This window comes from Amblyomma maculatum, chromosome 2 (assembly GCF_055883805.1).
Source record: "Amblyomma maculatum isolate TAMU_Amacu chromosome 2, ASM5588380v1, whole genome shotgun sequence".
NCBI classification, from domain to species: Eukaryota; Metazoa; Arthropoda; class Arachnida; order Ixodida; family Ixodidae; genus Amblyomma; species Amblyomma maculatum.
In genome coordinates, this window is record NC_139345.1 from 47,679,436 (window position 1) to 47,697,666 (window position 18,231).

Below are 18,231 nucleotides of genomic sequence, written 5' to 3' on the forward strand. Positions count from 1 at the left end.
GATGTGCATGGAAGCTCAAGCAATGGCCTTAGTGATCTCGCTATTTTCTGTGGTTTAGCAATAAAAAACGTCTCTATAGAGGGCACCCAATTTCGCTATGAGGTGAGGCAGTTAAAACCAGGAAGTGTTATATGTCCTTACAAGTTAGTTGTGTTTCTCTCGTCTAGCTGACAAAACAACCGTTGCAATTATTTAGGACATACGCCGTACCAATAGCGACATAACAAAAAATATGGGGCAGTCTAAAAAATATGTATGGATAGCCCTATTGAATACCGTCTTGTGTTGGAGGCTGTCTGGAGTTTACTGAAAACTCGTCTAGGCACCTGTCTTGAGATTATATTTAGTTAACTGCTTCTGTACAACCATTGTTCATATATTGAAACAATGTATCTTGTCCGCTTCAAGCAAGCTTCCCTCTCATAATGCGCAGGCGGTGATCTGCGTGATGGAGCATGCTGTGATGCCCGGCCTCCGCCAGTTTGTGACATTTGCCTTCTTCGCGATGCCATGGCACGAGAAGGCCTACAACTTCTTCTGCCTGCTTGATTTTTACGGTGTCCATCTTCTGACCATCGTTGTCTGCTACTAAGTATCCTTTGGAGGTCCACAAGCAGTGAAAGGAGTCCCATGGTAAGCACCCTCTCGTGACTTGCATATGTGCTGTCAGATGAAAACTCTTTAGCACTAGCATTTAGTCGTTTTTACTTGTTGGCCTTAGGCCATAGCTTTCTGAGTTGACTGAATTTTTGTGTTAGTTAAGCTGTTCTAATTACGCTTATTCTTTGGGGCGCCAGCTCTCATTACTACTTGCTAAAGGTAGCGATACCTTGAATCTGCCCTCTCGATGCAACCAAATAAAAGCCCCTAACCGGGTTGCATTGACTGAGCCTGCTTTCAGAGAAACGTTTACACGAGCCTCAAGCATCCCTGTCACAGAAACACGCTGATGGCACCACTGCATGTAAGTTCGGTAATGCTAGAGCACACAGCATTATTTATTATGCAATTAGGCAGAGATTCAAATCCTGATAATGTTAAACTCGTCGAGAAAGGACGCTTAACGGTGAAGCCGATTTGTATAATTCCCTCGCTTTCAAAACAACTAACGAACTCCCGAGTTTGAAAGCGTGGAAAGAGAAGGTAGAAATAAGTAGAATCTCGCATCTGTCAGTTCCGATAATGTCACCTAAGCTGTTAAACGGCTGAGCTGGAATAAGCAACAAAGCAAATGCGCATGATCAACTCGACGCTTTCGAGTTAGTGCAGTCTGTTGGACAGAACGCGAGACCAGGTTACTTGCGAGCAGCGACGGAAAGCAGCACGAGCTGCAAAACATTTGATTTCTTTCAGCGGCACGTTAACACTTGCACTTTGCAATAACATTGGACTGAAAATAGGCCTCTAAAGACACCACGGCATACCCGACGAGGCATAACTCAACGCCCATTCAGAGCCTGGGCACATATATTATGCCTGGGTAAAACCCGAAAATTGTATTTTTGTTGCAGATTGCACTTCATTTCATAGTTCAGGCTCGGCCTTACATGTCATTCTCCATTCTTTAATTAGATTTAGACATAACGAAAACTTTTCACACTTTGTTTGCAAGAATGTTCGAAGCAGGTCTTGGTCTCGTGGAAGAAAAATTTTACTGTAAAGTTTGTGCTGCGTTCTATGTAAGAAAAGCGTCTCGTTCTCGTCATTCGGTAGCCTAATGAATGCTCAGAACATCCTCCGTTGTAAAGGTTTGTACAAAAAGCACTCCCGTGATTATAGCAGGCTGTCACACTCTTTAGTGGACCGGATATATGTAGTACGAGATTAAATGGTGATGTGCGAGATGGCTATTCTCGGATGTATCTTTTGTTTTGATAAGAAAGGGAAGGACATGTCGCCATTACATCCGGGCCCTATCTGAAAACAGCGATCTGGCGAAAGAAAGGGGCCCCGCTTTTCTCCTGATGCAGCCGACCAGCTGATGATGCCGGAGCAGCAAACAGGACGTCTGTGGTTGCGTCGCTTCGACGTCCATCACATTACCAGTGTTCGGAACCGGACCCTTCTACTGACGTTCATAATGGGGCTAGCGTTATATTTATGCTGAACGCCGTACGGTGGTTGGGGTGCTGTGGTACCAGATCGACTCGGAGAGTGCCAGTAACGTGTACTGTTACCTGCAGTCGTCGTTCTTTATGTTCGCTGTGTCCAACTAAATCGTGAATCTTCTTGGGTATGGCAGCTTCATTTCGAGCTTCTGCAAGGCTTGCTGTCGGCAGTCGTGATTAAAAAGACAGAAGGCGCGTCGCGCCTAGAGCTGACTCCCGAGGAAGCCCTCGAAGTGGACAGTCAACTCGTGGGTGCCCAACACGGCCGTCCACAGGGTTGCGTTCACCCGGGACTGCTGCTCCATGTGCGCTAACGACCAACAAATACGCTTCATGTGGAGAACCATGACTCCAGTGGCTGCCACTAGCAGGTGGTAGCAAGGCATACTTCGGTGAGAAAAAGGAGGTAAGGTAGTATTCTCAAACTTAAGACTGCTGCGCTGCTATCTGAAGGGAAGCAGGGTTGCAGAGTTCGCTAGTTTAATGGTGAAGCTTTTCAATATTGCAGATGACATGTCTTGTCTTAGGAATGGCCGGGACAGAAATCGTAGGCAGAGCTTCCCAGGCCCCAGAGCACTATACTATCGCCATTTTTTTATTGCCGCCGCCGCTCACGCCGCGTGTAAAACTACAATAACATTTCGAGCTGTGGTGTTAACATCGTCGTATTCATCAAGTTCCACCTGCTACGCACTCTCGCACTCTGCAGGGAACATCACGGATTTTATGAAGTGATATCTGCCGTGCTCCTTCAAACAACCTAGATAAATACGCCGTACACATACGCTATCTGGCCGAGTGTGGGCGATGTCCACTAGCGTAGTGTCGAGCGAATCCACCTGGTGGCCTGAAAACAGTAGCAATGTTCGGGGTATGAGCAAACGAAGGGCTTACAGGCATGAAGAAACACTAGCAGTGTATGTTACCGCGAGAGTAAGAAAAGATTGCGGGATAATGAAACACGGCGCGTGGTAGGGATACAACAGGTACGATATGCTAAGTCATTTAGAAAGGAATTAAGGTGCCAGTGCTTACTCCCAGTAATGCGTGATTGGGTCTAAATGCAGAGGTAAAGTGGAGATTAGAAATAAATCAGAGAGCTGTCGGACGATTAGCACGAGGTGGCCACGGCAAAAGCACAAACGATGCGGTACAACGGGATATGGGCTTGGGTCATCTCGAAGCACTTGAAGCTCAGAGTAAGATATTACATGAAGAACGCCTGAGGAAAATGGACAGTAACAGGCGGGTAGCTAAAGTTTTTAAACGCCTATACCAAAAGGCGTTGACTCAAAATGGAGGAAAGTAGCTAAGAAACTAATCGGCAAGTAGCAGGACACCAACGACGGGAAAATTAAGTTAAATAACAGGTGAAAAGCATACAAGGTAAAATTAGATAAATTCTATAGAAAAGAAGCAGTGTAGAAATATGTAGAAACTGGAAAAAAAATCAGGAAGCAATGTTTCCTTAATAACACAGTAGACAATGGCCTATAGTTTGAAGCTCCTGGTACCTTAGAACATGCAGCTACAAAAAAATAATTCAACCAAAAAGACTACACATGCGCACTGTGTGGCAGCATGTGGGCACGTCCGTTTCTTTTTTTTTTTTGCCCCACTTTGGCCGATGTAGGTCCCACAAAGATTTAATGGGGGCGGCCTCATTTCGGACCTATGAGGCCTTTTTCATAAAGAGCCCACATTTAGGTCGGATTGCCCTGGAATATCCGACAAGGGACCTTGTGGTATGGAGGCAGGAATGTGCTCTGCATTAGCCTGAGCAACGCTGCTATGGAAATCCGTGCAGCAGGAACAGGGGCAAGCCCAAATGAGGCTTGCCTACTTTTGCCCCATCGGGGACCGATGCAAGTTTTATGATGGCTGCCCCTGCCCCACTTGCCTATATCGGACCTACTAGGGCCCCACATTCTGTGCTACCTGGGAATCCGTATAAAGAATTGAACATCCTAAATTCGAATATTGTAGCCTCCACATGGACGTCGATGGGGGGGGGGGGGGGGGGGGGGAGGGGGGGTCACTCTCATTCAGAACCTAGGGTTTAGTGTCCCCAGTGATCGGTTGGATTAATCACCGCTGCAAGTTAGCAAAACGCGATTGGGAGATTGGTAGCTGAAGACTAGAAGGACAACATAAGGTTGGAAGGGTGGAAATTAACATTTTGTCACCTGAATGAAGAAGTTAACGAATTTAAAACAGCATTCAAGGTATGAGAAAAAAAGCCGAGCTTCATGGAAAACTGCAACCACACCGTTATAAAGGGGGCTCTCTTATAGTTCCTTCAGCCATCCAAGTTTTAGCATTATTGCACCCCAGGAGACTTAAGCGTGCCATCAGAAATATTTCAGCCTATGATCTATCTTCTATTTTATTAATAGACATATATTACGTTATATCCTATCTTAAGCGTTATGCTATCAGCCCCACATGCGCACTCGCTTAAAGTACTACAGGGCACATGTGACTCAGGATTTTCTGGGATACATTTTTATTTAACACTTGGTGAACACACAACAGTACATAATTACTGCAGTTTACTCGAATGACAACAGCGACATCATTATACGGCGTAAAGTCCTCATTTATTCTGCAGTCCCAAAATTTGCTCAGGTTAGTGTCTTCCATAGTCAGTATTTGAAGTTCTTGCTTCCGTGTAACTTGTATGCACATCTATTTGTTACTGTTTTCTTTATTCATGCTCTCCAGTTTTGTTATGGCTTTATAACACACACGTTTAGGCACACTTCTAGTGTTCCAAATTTTCTCACGCCTTCTGTAAAGAAGATACAAGGGTTACTAGGATCTCTACGTGGGCACACGAGTATATATTTGTGCGGCACTTCCTAATATTTCTCGGTTACTAATGGCAAAATATTTCATCGCAGAAGCGTGCTGCTTGTTATTACAGTCAGGACTGTACGTGCCGAGTCCAACAGAAATCCTCGGTTACTAATTACAAAATATTTTATCGCAGAAGCGTAGTGCGTGTTATTACAGCCGGGACTGTATGTGATGAGTCCAACAGAAATCGGACTCTCTTATCTACCAGGTCTGAATCTGGCGACTCTGTATTGTCTTCTCTTCATCAGGAAAAGAGCTTTGTAATGACAGGACCGCTCCGATTTACGCATGACGCATTGGAACAAAGTTTCGATTACGAACAGCCCGAGAAAGAAAGAAAGAAAGAAAGAAAGAAAGAAAGAAAGAAAGAAAGAAAGAAAGAAAGAAAGAAAGAAAGAAAGAAAGAAGGAAAGAAAGAAAGAAGGAAGGAAGGAAGGAAGGAAGGAAGGAAGGAAGGAAGGAAGGAAGGAAGGAAGGAAAGAAAGAAAGAAAGAAAGAAAGAAAAGAAAGAAAGAAAGAAAGAAAGAAAGAAAGAAAGAAAGAAAGAAAGAAAGAAAGAAAGAAGGAAAGAAAGAAAGAAAGAAAGAAAGAAAGAAAGAAAGAAAGAAAGAAAGAAAGAAAGAAAGAAAGAAAGAAAGAAAGAAAGAAAGAAAGAAAGAAAGAAAGAAAGAAAACGTTCTATCTCGGTGCCCGGAGCTCAGGTGGTCGCACGCTGCTTAGGTTTAAGCTGGCATTTAAAACCAACTCCCGAATGATCCTTCTACACATTAGGGGATCCTGCTTTGTGTATGGCTATCCAGTTGTATAAACTGTGACATGTTTGAGTCTTTAGTTTATTGGCCCGCTAGTAATGAGTCACGTCGCTTTGTTTCATGTCTGACGGTCTATTGAAATATTGTAATTACGCAACACAAGACCGATCATCGCACTAAAGAATGCTTAGAATACAATGACGTAACAGCGGTGCATATTGATCTGAAACACTAGGTTAATTTTAGGGTTTGTCATATGAGATTGTGCGTGGACACAACATTTTATAATATTTCCTTACTCTCCACGATGGCTTTTTACAAACAGGGTGTCGCCACACTCGGCACCCGATATGCACCAGTTCGCTGTACGGCCGAATCTGCACCATCCCTAAGAAATGCAATTTCCGAAGTTGCTCAGCCCATTTTCCGGTCTCATTTCCGTAACCAGCTAACTATATCATTCGCTACCGCTCACGTATATAAAATATTGAAGATTATCCGATGAAGGACGCCGACCGGAACCCGGCAAGCGACCGCGAGAGAAAGCACAGAGCTGACGAAGGGGTTGAATAGCATTACCCTCGCCATCGCCCACACTATAAGCATTCGCAAGGCGCACCCACACCAAATATTTCAGAGACGTCTGAAAGAAAGCGCAAACCCATGGACCTCATAAATTAAAGAAAGAAACATCCCTCGAGCGGCGAGGTTATTTGCAATACAAACAACAAATAATTTTATCGACATCTAACGACGTGCTGATCTTAATACAATCAAATGAGGTGTAGCCGCAACAAACCGACACGATGAATTGGCGGAACGTGGTCAGAACCAAATTGGAATCTATGTGCCACGTACTCACTCGACGACAACACGATGCAATTTTCCCAAATAAGAGTTCAACTCATCGATACTATACCTAGACAGAACTGTCACCTATCATGTCTAATGGAGAAGTGCTCCTGCCTTGCCATTGCACAAGACATGGCTGCACCCAAGACATCTATTTTAGTAATCAGTCATAGACGACCAAAAAACTGAACTGGAAATTAAGCTGCAGGAGCGTTTTCGACTGTACAGGTCTGCATTATGTGCATTATCTATTCAAATGCGAGCGACTCCCCGAAAACTGGGGAACGGCATCGGAGGAGAAGGCTAGGTTTCAGTCCGGAACCATTTCATTTGTTTTCATTACCGGTAGTAGGTGGCTTTTATTTTTGGGTATGCGCACCTAAAAAGTGTTTCGTGCATAGCCTATACCGCTATTATCATTCCCCATCATCATGCTGCGTACTCCCCATAGCTTTCCTTTGTAGCCGCATGACTGCGCTTGAATGGATTTCAGTGCGTAATTACCCCTTACTACTAACTTTCATTCCGGTTCGAAATAAACAGGAGACTACGTGCAACAAAACTGCAGATTTAATGGCAATCGACGAGGAAGTTCGACGTATAATTCTTAAAAAGTTGTGTTTGCGACCATTTTTCTGTGCTTGCTTGTTGAATTAATGTAGGTCAGCAATATAGTGTACAATTTCGGCTTTATAAAGCTTCGAGCATTCGAAGGACACTGATCTTAATCGACTACGTCTGCGAATAGTTTGCATTCTTATCTGATGCCGACGCCTTTGCCTCTACATTCCTGAAAACACGCACTCATCACGTCAAGGTGCCAGCACAATAATCTTGATAGCGCATAACCATTTTGTGTACCCAGTTCACACCACGACGTTTTGACATCAGCAGCTATATAAAAAAACTTCAGTGATGTATGAGAAGGCTTGGGACCTGGTACACAGCTTGGTTCGATATCCTTGGTTGAATGCCCGATTGCTTTGTAAAACATAAAATAAAAAAAAATGGGTAATTTCCAAAAGGATCGCTTTCAGAAATAACCCCACGTGTGTATTAGCAGTTTCTTGTGACTTTTGAATCGAGCGCGGTGATCGCATGAATCCCGATATCTTCACCGTCCTTCGGAAGTAAGTAACGCGATGTATTACTTATAAATAACCGTAACAGCGCAGGTTAAGCGCCTCAGTTCCAATACTTCTTCGCATGAGTGGTTTGTGGCACAGTGGAGCCTGCGGCGATCTGAGCCAGTCTGTGCGATGCCCGCTGATTAAACGTGCTCCACCAAGATGGTCATAAAGGGTCTGAAGGCTCCATCATTGGGAAGGCAAAAGAATGAATGCGCATCTGTTGCTCGTATTAGACATCGGCCAACTGTGGGAAATGAATGTTGCGAACGACAGCGCATTACTTTGCAGCAGACATCCGCATTGTTGCGTTTGTGTGGCCTTCCTTGCATGTTTAACCTGTGGATAAAACATCGTGTCACTTTACAAATAGACATAAGTATATTTCAAGTTATTAAAATCATTTTAAAAATAGATCACTAACGCTTAAATATTACAGTTCATATTTGCAGTGCTCCGGCGGCATTGACTAAACAAGGCAGCTATAGGCTCTACATTGCCGCAAATAACATGCGGGGCGGTGTATATCCAAACCTTATTGTCTGCCACAAATTGAATGTACCTCTCAAAACAACCACCTTTTTATAGCGTGTTGAGTCGATAAGAAGCACTGATAAATGGCATGGTAGTAATGAATACTATATGAATAACGACTTTCCACTGACATTCCCGTAAGACGTCTCCTATCGGACCTTCAGCTTTGTCCTGGTCTATGTAATGCCGCTAAATATTCGTAGTCACACTCTCACCCCCTGTCATTTTAATTACTTACATAGATATGTACGTAGTTGCTCTGAGCCTTGTTGGATGGCTGTGTTTACTAGAATACTCTACTTATTTTGTTTTCATTCTATCCTTCAAAGTCCAACCACAGTGGTTGGACTCAGAAGTCATGGTTTCGAAACTTAGCCCTTCCCCATCTCCATGAAGAAGCAGGACCGCTGCCCTCACTGGAGTATTCGTACTAATTTCCAAGATGACAATCGCCTTTGTGCAGCCTTATATGCCAGGGCTCATCGCCTTCAGAGGAGTTCGGACCCACTATGATAGGGGAGAATCTCATTGCAGCACCTTTGTGTAACTGAAAGCTTTGCAATTTAGGTGGTTGGCTAACGCTGTTGAGTGCCAGATAATTACGTGCAGGGGCTGGAAGTATGCTTAGTAAGTGCGCGCAGTGAACACAGAGGGTGAACCGTGGATTATATACCGGTACATATCCTAACAACGACCTAAAAATGATGCCGAAGAACGCATTGTGTGTTGGTAACCTTTATATACTTTCGTATATGTTATCATTTACTTCGTCTGTTAATTTGTTTATATTTGTTCTTTAAATTCATCCTGTGCCACCCACTAAACGTGTACGCGAAGACCTGATAGCACGTTTGAAGTTCGCTGTGCCTATTCGTGCGTTGTTTGACCCTCAGAAGTCGAGATTCATTAATATCGACCGTTTCACTCGACCGCAAAAGAGTCATTGCAGACCCCTACTGTTATTGGGACCTGCTTTGCACGATTACCACACAACCCATTGCGCCTTTCATTTTACAATGAGACAAATTTCACATTCGGTCTCATTTGCACACTGAAGCAGCTTGTAGTGCATTGCCCTATCATCACCATCATCATCATCATCATCAGCCTGATTATACCCACTGCAGGGCGAAGGCTTCTTCCATATTTCTCCACTTAACCCGGTTCTGTGCTAGCTGCATCCACTTGACCCCTCCGAACTTCTTAATCTCATCCGCCCACCTAACTTTCTGCCGCCCCCTGCTACGCTTTCCTTCCCTTGGAATCCAGTTTGTTACCCTCAGCGACCATCGGTTATCCTCTCTTCGCACTACATGTCCTGCCCATGTCCATTTCTTCTTCTTAATTTCCACTAGAATGTCGGTAACTTGAGTTATTTCTCTCACCCACTCTGCACGCTTTCTATCTCTTAATGTTACCCCTACCATTTTTCGTTCCATAGCCCTGTTGTCCTCAACTTAAGTAGAACTCTCTTGGTTAGCCTCCACGTTTCAGCCCCATAGATGAGTACAGGCAAGATGCAACTGTTGTATACTTTCCTCTTGAGCGATACCGGTAAGCTGCTAGTCATAATCCGCAAGTGCTTGCCAAATGCGCTCCATCCCAATCTATGCCCTATGGCGCTTGGAAAGTGTGGATATCGAGAGCAACGCCTTCCTAATTCGACCGGGACAAACGCAAGTTCTTACAGTTCACAATTCACCCCACTAAAGATCGTTGACAGGAAGACCGGTGCATTGCCCTCCAAGACGCAAAAGAGGTTAGGGGGAATGCGGAAGCCGTAAGTTAAGCCCATCCAGCAGCTTGTGCAGTGTTGGGGTAAAGTGCTCACCCCCAGGAGATTTTTTTCTTCTCCCTTCAATCTCATCAGGGGCAACATTCAGAACCCCGCCAAAAGGCGCATTTTATTGCACGGCTGCCCACCTCTGCCGGAGAATTGATTCTACTCGCAAAGTTGTTTCGCCATTGTGTTTGTTGACGTTGACGCAGGCGTCACAAAAACAAAATACAAGTTCGACTCTGCAGTGGCTGCTACCCCAACGACGTTGTTAGCGCGTCCATCTGCCGGTCGATCGATCTAGGGATTTCAAATGACGGATTATGCCGGAAGACCAAATTAGGCGTAGAGGAATGTAACATGAGCGGATGACTACGGTGTGACTATAATTAAGGACAAGCCTAATTGTTCGGGGCCCCCTTTGGAATTGAGCACGGCGGCCCATCCAACGCATCCATTAGAGCAGGCGAAGCGCAAGGTTATTACACAAAGGCATCAGGCACGTCATTTGTAGTTTATATTGCCACCTAGCGTTGCCAGGTGGCGCATGACTGAGGTGAAAAAGGAGGACGAAGTTGAAGAGGACGACAAAGTGTCGCTTACACGTTTGCGTCTGTGCTGCTGTGTTCTTGTGTCTGGGCTACCCCCTGCTATCATTGGTATCCTTAGTCACCGTGTACGTGACATTCTGGTGGAGCTGCTGGGTAAAACGATCGCCTATGCAAGAATCTCCATCTACAAGACGTCGCGCCAGCCCTGTACCATTGGACACCCCCGTGCATCGCTCCAGTCGACGGCTCCAGGGACTGTCTCCGGAGTTTCAGCCAGCACCCGCCGCCATGACATCTAGTGCTCCTGCGCAGCAGGTGACGGGCCTCGCACCGGCCTGTAACTACACCTTGCAGGCCCCTCGGGTACCGAAGACTTTCCATGGGGACCTCTTTGAGGATGTGGAGGATTGGTTCCTTCAGTTTGAACGTGTCGCTGCATTCAACCAGTGGGACGATGCTGCCAAACTAAGGAACGTCTACTTCAGCCTTGAGGACGGCGCCCGTATCTGGTACGAGAACCGAGAGCAAGCTTTAACTTCGTGGCGGGAATTCCGTCGTCAACTGCTCGAGGCTTACACTAGCGCAGATCGTCGCGAGCATGCAGAACGTGCCATTCACTCTCGCATCCAAAGGCCGAATGAGAGTGTCCAAGCATACGTCGAGGACATGACGCGCCTCTTCAGGCGAGCCGATCCCGCCATGTCCGAGGACAAAAAGGTCAGGCACTTGATGCAGGGTTTGAAAGAGCAGTTGTTCGCAGGCCTTGTGCGAAACCCACCCTCGACTGTAAACGGATTCCTTGCGGAGGCCACCACAATGGAAAAGGTGCTACACCAACGTGCCGTGGCTTATGACCGACCTTTTCATACACGCACAACCGCGGAATCATTTGCATCTTCAGAGCGGCATCCCGATGCATTGCGCGAACTGATTCGCAGCGTCGTGCGCGAAGAACTAAGCAAGTTCTGGAGCCCTCTGCAGCAATCGCCATCTTCCGTTTCTGCTATAGTGCGGGAGGAGGTGCGGCAGGCACTCAAGAGCCCTCTTTCGCCTGTAGTTTCGAGCCCGCCATTGCTGTCGGGGACCGACAATCGTCCCACATATGCGGAAGTTCTGCAGAGTCAGGCTCCCCCTTCACCACCGCCCATTCTCGCGTCACCTACAGTTCCGCTGCCCTCGGTGCAGCCAGTGCAGAACTTCGACAATCGCCCGCTGCCCCGACGCAAAGCCGACATTTGGCGCACGCCTGACCGCCGTCCGCTTTGCTTCCACTGCGGTGAACCAGGACATCTCTACCGGGATTGTCCGTATCGACGCCTCGGTCTCCACGGCTTCCGCATCGACTCGCCTCCTCCCCGGTTTGGTCAACGGCCCCGAGTTATTGAGGAGTACCTGGCGGAGCAGCGTTCATCTCGTTCGCAGCGTCAGCCCCGCTCCCCTTCGCCAAGGCGCTCCTCCTCGTTCACTCACGGTTCCTCGCGAGAGGACCAAGGCCGCTCGTCTAGCCCTGGTCGGGAAAACTGAAAACAGCGACCTTCGGGGGCGAGGCCGCTGGTAGTCGCTGCGTTGAAGACCTCCCGTCGCCGCCGCTTCGATCCGACCGCGAGCTGCTGGTACCGTCACCTAGGGAAGCAAAAAGCGTTTCTCTGGACCTTCCGGTTATTTTAGACGGTCGCACTACGGTCAATGCTTTAGTGGACACCGGTGCCGATTATTCAATTTTGAGTGGTCGCATGGCGACTGTTTTGAAGAAGGTGCTCACTGCTTGGCCAGGTGTGTGCCTTCGAACCGCCGGCGGTCATATAGTTACTCCAAAGGGGATGTGCACGGCTCGCATTCAGATTAACGGACGTACGTTCGTCGTTAGTTGCGTTGTTTTAAGTGACTGCTCCCGTGACCTTATCCTCGGCATTGACTTTCTGCGGGAGTACGGAGCAGTTATCGACCTGCGAAATAGACTCGTCACGTTTTCGATGGGACAGTCTACCGAACAAGATAGTAGCAGTCCTTGCAATAACGCACTTCGTGTTTCCGCTGAGAGCGTCTCGCTGCCGCCGCGAAGCAGTGCTCTTGTGGAAGTTACCTGTGACGATTTCCGTACCGGTGATGCTGTAGCGGAGGCGAACCATACACTCCTGCTTGCTCATGGCATTTGCGCTCTTCGAAGTTTATTGTCGTTTCACAATGGCCGGGCTGCACTCCTTGTCACAAATTTTTCTAATGAGTACCGACACTTGTTCCCGGGGACTGCTATCGCTTTTGCTGACCATGTTGCGCACGATCCGGTCTGTTTTGCATCCACGGCAGTAGAAACTAACGAGCCATCTCTTGACAACATCGACATTAACTGTCACTTGTCAAAGGAGAAACGGCGGGCTTTAGAGCAACTGCTGCTAGACTTCAAGCACTGCTTTGCTTCTTCCTCGAAGGTTCGTCAAACGCCCATTACACAGCATCGCATCATTACTTATGACGACGCTCGCCCAATACGACAGCAGCCTTATCGTGTGTCTGCCAAAGAACGAGAAGTGATCCAGACGCAAGTTCAGGAGATGCTGGATGATGGTGTTGTGCAGCCTTCACAAAGTCCGTGGTCTTCACCAGTTGTCCTTGTCAAAAAGAAAGACGGCACTCTTCGATTTTGCGTCGACTATCGAAAATTGAATAATGTGACAAAGAAAGATGTATACCCGTTGCCGCGCATCGATGACTCACTGGACAGATTGCGACGTGCGAAGTATTTTTCATCTATTGATTTAAAAAGCGGCTATTGGCAAATCGAAGTAGACGAAAGAGACCGAGAAAAAACCGCATTTGTCACTCCAGATGGCCTATATGAATTCAAAGTACTTCCATTTGGATTGTGCTCTGCCCCAGCTACATTCCAAAGGATGATGGACACCGTCCTCACTGGCCTCAAGTGGCAGATCTGTCTTGTGTACTTGGACGATGTAGTTGTTTTTTCCGAAACATTTGATCAACACCTCGAACGCCTTCGAGCTGTCCTGGAAGCCCTCCGTTCTGCTGATCTCACGCTGAAGCCCCAGAAATGCCACTTCGGGTATACAGAACTCAAGTTCCTCGGCCATGTTGTAAGCGCTGATGGGGTGCGCCCGGATCCCGATAAGACTGCTGCCGTCGCACGATTTCCCGTTCCAGCTAATAAGAAGGCTGTTCAGCGCTTCCTCGGCCTGTGCGCATATTATCGGCGTTTCATTGCGGACTTTTCTCAGATCGCAGAACCTATGACGCGCCTTACAAGGAAGGACACCTCCTTTGTGTGGAACTCTGAGCAGCAGATGGCCTTCTCTTTGCTTCGTGAGCGCCTTCAAACATCCCCTGTTCTGGCGCACTTCGATGAAGCGGCTGACACTGAGATGCACACTGACGCCAGTAGTATCGGTCTTGGCGCGGTCCTTGTTCAGCATCAAGACGGGTTTGAGCGAGTAATAGCCTATGCCAGCCGCACTCTCTCTCGTGCCGAAATGAACTATTCCACCTCAGAAAAGGAATGCCTGGCGGTCGTATGGGCTACTATGAAGTTTCGTCCCTATCTTTACGGCCGGCCATTTAAAGTCGTCACCGACCATCATTGTTTGTGCTGGCTGGCAAATCTGCGAGACCCATCTGGACGACTTGCACGCTGGAGTTTACGTCTTCAGGAGTTTGACATAACCATTGTTTACAAGTCCGGCCGCAAACACGAAGACGCCGACACGCTGTCACGAGCACCCGTTGACACTGGCGATACTACAGCCGATGACGATAGCGGTTTTCTAGGAGCCCTCAGCGCATCTGAGCTCAGGGATCGACAAAGAGCTGATCCAGACATCCTTCCACTCATCGATTATCTGGAAGGGCGTGATACGATTCTGCCTCGACACCTATCTCGGCACCTTGGTTCCTTCTGCATACGGCAAGGCGTATTGTATAAAAGAAACTCCCAGAGCCAATACAGAACTTACCTTCTGGTAGTGCCATGCGAGCTCCGTGAGGATATTCTCCTTGCTTGCCATGATGAACCAACGTCTGGTCATTTGGGTTACTCACGGACGCTTGCTCGCGTCCGCAACATGTATTACTGGCCAGGACTTTCCGCAGCAGTGAAACGCTATGTACGAAGCTGTCGCGAATGCCAGCGCCGTAAAACACCGCCCCAGAAGCCTGCCGGATTTCTCAAGCCCGTTAAAGTACCCCGCATTCCGTTCGACCAAATTGGAATGGATCTCCTTGGCCCTTTCCCTTTGTCGCAGGCCGGAAACAAATGGATAGTAGTCGCTACTGACTACCTGACTCGATACGCTGAGACAAAGGCAATCCCTCATGCCACAGCTTCCGAAGTAGCAGAGTTTTTCATGCACAACATAGTCTTGCGGCATGGCGCCCCTTCCTACGTCATTACCGACAGAGGGACAGCTTTCACATCACAGCTGATCGACCGCATATTTGAGCTGAGTTGCACGACCCATCGCAAAACCACAGCGTACCATCCACAAAGCAATGGCCTTACAGAAAGATTGAACAAGACGATTGCGGACATGTTGGCAATGTACGTCGATGTGCAGCACAAGACCTGGGACGAGGTGCTGCCGTACGTTACATTTGCGTATAATACAGCCTTACAAGAGACAACGCGCTTCACACCATTTCGACTTGTTTACGGACGCGAAGTTCAGAGCATGCTCGATTCCATGCTCCCGTGCCCAGATGATGACCAGCTATCCTCAGATGCCCAGCAATATGCCATCCGCGCTGAGGAAGCCCGCCAGCTCGCCCGTGTGCACATTGGGCAGCAGCAGACCACTGACGCGCACCGTTACAACCTCCGGCACCGCCAGGTTGACTACAAGCCTGGAGATCAAGTCTGGGTATGGACACCAGTTCGCCGTCCAGGCTTGTCAGAGAAACTCCTTTCCCGCTACTTCGGGCCGTACAAAGTGTTGCGCCGTGTGAGTGACCTTAGTTATGAAGTTATCCCAGACGGTGCCACACAACCAAAACGTCGAAAGCACAGCTCGGACATTGTGCACATTGTGCGACTGAAGCCGTACTACCACCGATAGCCTATGGCCACCCGCTGTGACCACTCTCTTGCTTTTCACACCATTTTTACCGGCCCTTCTCATTTTTTTCCGGAGGGAGGGGGTAATGCCACCTAGCGTTGCCAGGTGGCGCATGACTGAGGTGAAAAAGGAGGACGAAGTTGAAGAGGACGACAAAGTGTCGCTTACACGTTTGCGTCTGTGCTGCTGTGTTCTTGTGTCTGGGCTACCCCCTGCTATCATTGGTATCCTTAGTCACCGTGTACGTGACAATATCTTCTACTCGCGTAATCGTCGTTTTCTAGATGCACGCGGGTCATTAGCCCATTCGGCTGTCTGATATAGGGCAGCACACGGTGACGTTTTAATACTGTATTGTTGAATGTTTATACAACCATATTGGGTGTGGCAGATAGCCTCACATGCAGAGTTACCGCTTCCAGCTAATCTCATTAGCAAAGTCTCCGGAATCGTTGCATGTCGCAAAAATCTGACAGGAGCGAGGGCTATCAAAATGTTAAGGCTGCGCGTATGCTCGCACGATAGCAAAGAATTCGTACGCGTGCCAAGCTTTAGGTTGTGGCCCACCAAAAATTGGAAGGCACGACTGAGTTGGCCATGGTCAAATTAGGTGGGGCACGAAGTAAAATCAAATCAAATTGATGGGGCCCAGAAGAACAATTTTGGTACTGGAGAGGGACACTTTCTGCACACACTTTATGTGGGAGCCTTCTACAGACTCTTTTGCAGCATGAGCCTATTATTGCTTGCACCTTAAAAAAATATTTGAAATAAAGAATTAAATACAGTTTTTAAAGATTTATCAATATCTTGAAGTCAATCAAAGCTTTAAATAGGCCATGTGTCTAAATAACTACGTCAAGAGATAAAAACTAACAGCTCATCGCACGCGCTCTTAGAGCAGCCTGTTTCAAATAAGCTGGATATGTACACCCTTGGTCAAAATTTCTAAAGTCAAAGGATTTTCATCTCAGCCACAAACTAGAGCCGTCAAGCCATGATTAAAACCGAAAGGGCATAGAAAGTGCTATGAAATGATAGCTTATTATAGCCAGAAACTGTGCCATAGCATTAAATAGCCCTTTAATCTTTAATGTCGCCGGGACAGCTTCATTTTGTGGCTAAGACGAAAATCCTTTGACTTCTGGACTTTTGGCCAAGACTGTACATTTCTGTAGGAAAAAAGTTGAAAATGGGTTATGATTGATTCTGGCACAAATTAGAGAATTATACATTTTATTTTATTTCCAAATATTACAAAGCGATAATTGGTACCCAACAGTAATTACATATTCTACTGTCGATATTCCTCCTGACACAAAGCAAGAGTCCTGCTAACTTGCGCCATGCAAGGCAGAAAAATATCCGCCACCATCTGATAGACGTTGAAGAGCAAGAGCGTTAGCTCACTGGATTTAGTGATCATGGCGTTGGAGATTACAGCATGATTTGATCCATGACTCTGCGTAAATTTGACATTTCTTTTTTCCTCTTTCTGTCAAGAAGTCCTAGGCACACGATTGCATCATCTTCTTCAAACACTGAAATAATCGCTTTCAATAGTTGGAATCGAGTAATATGGCAACTATGGGACATCGATGGAACCCGGATTTATCATTTCCCTAAATTATCGAACTTATTGTCCATAGCAACCTCATCTGGCATAGATCTCATCAAGACGAATCGTTTGGTGCCACCCACATGTGAACACGGCCAGTGGTTACCAAGATACGTGCCCCCTTCCCAATGCGAATTGTGGCCATTTGGTATACGGTACGACTACCATAACATAGCGAGAGTAGATTTAGACTTGCAAATTTGCGTGTACGAACCCAACTAATCGTCAGACACCACTCCTGTCTCTCTACCACCAACCGTACGGCCGCAATGTTAGCCGAATGACATTGTTTGTCTGGAGGGAGAATTCAAGCGGAGCCGAAAATAATTACATATATTGCCGTAGTAACAGTGCATAATACGCCTGCTTTTTTTCTTTAAATGGGGGGTGGGGGGGGGGGGCGAAGGGGTGTGAGGGTAGGCTAAAGGTGGCCGCCATTTTGGGCGGCACGCGACCTAGGGTGGGTCTTAGGGTCGCCGTCTTAGGTGGCACCACGTGACCTGGTGACCCCCACCTTGGGTGGCATCACGTGACCTATGGTGTTCCTTAGTGTGGCCGCAATCCTGACAGAACAGGGTGACAACACACTATGGTGAACACTGCTTCAGACTTGAATACTAAATAAGCACTTGGTGGCCACGTGCCAGGCCTGGACAAACCAACGGGAAATCGCCAGACAGGAGAAGTAATAGCTAACGCTATTATAAATGGTTAGTGAATAAAAGATATATAGTGTGCCGGATAATGCCATAATGCTAAGAAGGCTAGGAACTCGTTAACGTGTTTCTCTTGTCCTATACCTACTGGGCAGGACAGGAGAAACCTGCTACCGATACCTAGTTTTTATCGTCCACATAAAAGTGTGCACATGGGAGCAACTGAAAAACTGTGCCGACCACAAAAGCATGATCATTACCATAAGCACATCGTAATTTGGGCAAATTATCTTTAATTAATAGTCGCATATTTGGAGGCTCAGACTGGAGAGTT

The 18,231-nt window shown here is 47.1% G+C and overlaps 1 pseudogene; it reads left to right on the forward strand.

Moving 5' to 3' along the window:
• The first annotated feature begins 448 nt into the window (after window positions 1-448).
• Window positions 449-18,231, forward strand: part of LOC146198566 (uncharacterized) — a 41,579-nt pseudogene continuing 23,796 nt past the window's right edge.